Here is a 3,192-nt window from a genome sequence, read left to right on the forward strand (position 1 = left end):
AATTTTGTTATGTTTATTTTCAAACATCTAGGAATGTGTAAGCTGCAGGACACTTGGATTACTTCAGATGAGCAGTATGGAGACATTTTTTCTGATTCATGACATTTTTTGGATGTTTGAAGCCAAGTTGCCGTTCACTGCAGTTTTGTGACAAACATCTCGGCAAACTCCCAGAAGAGTATGAATGTTGACAAAACTTCAGTCCTATCGGCATCGGGGTGAGTAGATGATGACAGAAATTTCATCTTAGGGTGGCTAAAATGGGTTTGATGTAGCTTGTTAAAGGCACAAGGAAAGGTTCAGGAGAGGAGAGACTTTTTAACCTTAAACTCTCGAAAAAACATTTGACATGTTTCACGAACCTTTGGTTCATCTTGAAAGACTGCTGATTATTGGTTTCATCTTAAAGAAAAGTGTTTTGCCCTGAGGTTCTAAACGTCCGTTTCTGTTCTTCATGAGTAATATCCTACAAAAAGCAGAGCATCTTGACACTAAAAAGTGCAATATTTCGCCCCTCACTCTTTTCATGCCCACACTCACATCCCCGACCCTTTGAAAATGGCCCCACGACCCACCAGTTGAGAACCTCTGGTTTAACTTGAAAATGCTGATCTAACTTCTTTTCTTTTGTCCCCAAAACGTAGCCACTCTACATGGCCACATGTTTAATACAGTGCAACAAGTTAAAATAAAAATGACATCATTAAAACGAGAGAAAAATAAAAAATAGACAAATAGCCACATAAACAACTGTGCCGTATTTTTCTTTTTGCGCCCTCTTTGAAAGGACAACTCATGGGTCAAACGTGCACTCAAGCTATAAGCTTGTTTCGCAGAGACAGGATTTTCGGGGACAACTTAAGGACATCAAGCTCTAGAAGAAGCTTTTGAAAAACTTCAAAAGTGTACTTCGTTTTTGGGGGGTAACTCAAGTTCATGGCATAAATGATGCCCATGAGCAGGAGACAGGCCTTTGCAACACTTCCACAGTTGTCAAGTACCTCAGTCCCTTCATTAACAATCGACACATCAGTTTCGGATGCACCTTCATCTTCTTCACTTGTGTGCAAGACACAAATCCTCAGGACTTGCTCAGCCTGGTCCTCTTGAGCTTCCTCTCTGCTGATATCCTGTAAAATATATGTGAATCCATGTTCAGGTGCATAGTACAGCTTAATTTGTTATTCAAGTTATAGACTAGTGTCAAAAATCTCAATATTTCAATACCTATCGATCCTAAACATTTGAAATAATTTCACTAAGTTTAGGAAGTTTAGAAATGTAGTCTTTGAATCATACAAAAAGGAGGAGACTGCCAACTTTGGAGGAAAGGGGTAGCAGGGAACTAGAGAGTGCGTCCTATATGATGATGATGATGATGTTGTTGTTATTATTTGTCTCTTTTGTGTATGCATTTGTGTTGTTAGGGTCTGGAAACATATAAGCTTTGCTTATTCCAACCCCTTTTCAAACTCTTGTAGTACTGTCTGCTGCGGTGTCTTGTGAATAATCAGTTTGAAATACATTTTTCTGATTCTGAAATTATTCTTGTTCCACAGTACCGATAACAGCTGAAGTTTGCACTCGCTTTCACACGCACAAACAACCTGTAGTAAATCAGGCCTTATGGACCTTATGCACAACTCCATTCCTGAACTTTAGTTCCTGTCTCTCATTATTGGAAACACTGAATAATACAGAGCAAGCAAGTTGTATTTAAAGGGGAAGTGAAAAAGAATTCAATATAATGTCCTCAAGTGAACTTTATGATGTGAAAATGTTTGGATTTACCTTGTAGTCCTTGAGTTCCCCTGACGACTCCCCCAGGAACTCCATCAGGGCACGAATAATGGCCTCCCGTCTCTGGAAATCTGGAAAATACAGACAAAAATGAATCAAACCTCATCTGCATTAGATTTTCATATCAGTATAAGTAAGTATAAGTCAACTTAAAACTCAGAATGAGAGGTACCTAGGGTTTTAGATTTACCTTACATTAGCTGTTCAAATCAAATACTGTAGCAGGAGAAGTTTTAAAGAAATCTATTAATGCATCATACTCAAAGTTACTTTAATGCCAGGGGTAATGGAGGACCAGCATTTCATGGGCTATATTCATATCACTAACATCAGATTGTCCTTTCAACTTTTGTATACATTACATTTTATGTGGCGCAACACATAACATAACAATACAAAATATATTCTGCTTCAGTTTAATTCAGAATAGTATGTATATTCTGTGATGATGGTAAACCTCTTACAACTTATGAAGTGCAAAGCACTACACAATGATTGTTTTTACCTGAATAGCCAGATGGCTTTGCTTGTGACACAGCTTGCTGTAGTCGCTGCTTGAGAGGGCACTGTGTCACATGTACAAAGTTGTTGCTTTGGGCTTAAGGACAAAAACACAAAGACAAAATAATACATTCAAACTACAGAATACTACAAGAAATACTACATTAAAAACTACAGAATCATGTCACCAAAATTAACTGTACCACTGTCAAACCAATGTATTTTTGATAATATGCCGTCAAAATATTTGAAAATATCGCTCTGATCTAAACAATGACACATCTTTCATACAGAATCAGAACCATTTCCACATATGTTAAATCTTAAATTAAGAAAATCCTGCATGTTTGCCGCTGTTATTCTGTTCCTCTCCTCAAAAAAGCAGTAGAGCATTGCTGCTCTAGATTCATGTTGTTGAGAGAGAGCTGTGTCATATGTATCAAGAATAATGCAGAATCTAAATGTAAACCGTGTAAACAGAATCAGAATATATTTTTTTAATTGAAATATGACAGATATAAAGTATTTTCATATATGGAATAAAAATATACAGCCACAGTAAGAAACCAATCTGAAATGCCAATAAATTAAATCATATTTAACATGATATACTGAATGAAATGTTGTGGGAAGGAACAGATCTCCTGTCCTCTGTTTGCTCTGCAGATGCACAGACTGTCTCAGTAAGATTTTAGATTTGTGGTGGCAAACTAAGAGTACACTGCAAAATAACAAAAACGATAGCTTCCTCTTTAGCTTATTTATAACAATTAGCATCAGGGTTTTGGTGAGGTCTGGCAGAGGCTGCTCGCGGCCTCTCCAAGCCGACCTAGACACTGCGGATGTTTGAAACGTTTTTTCTCCTCCTTTCCCTACTCTGTCGTTGCCTTG

At 37.5% G+C, this 3,192-nt stretch overlaps 1 long non-coding RNA gene across 1 annotated transcript; it reads right to left on the reverse strand.

The window, feature by feature from the left end:
- Positions 1-618: 618 nt before the first annotated feature.
- On the reverse strand, positions 619-2,425 carry LOC144514104 (uncharacterized). Its single transcript, XR_013501257.1, has 3 exons — positions 2,306-2,425; positions 1,792-1,871; positions 619-1,130 (listed from the first exon to the last, which is right to left on the reverse strand). It is a non-coding gene; the product is annotated as an uncharacterized LOC144514104 (long non-coding RNA).
- Between the last annotated feature and the right edge of the window lie 767 nt (positions 2,426-3,192).

This window comes from Sander vitreus, unplaced genomic scaffold (assembly GCF_031162955.1).
Source record: "Sander vitreus isolate 19-12246 unplaced genomic scaffold, sanVit1 ctg450_0, whole genome shotgun sequence".
Taxonomy (NCBI): domain Eukaryota; kingdom Metazoa; phylum Chordata; class Actinopteri; order Perciformes; family Percidae; genus Sander; species Sander vitreus.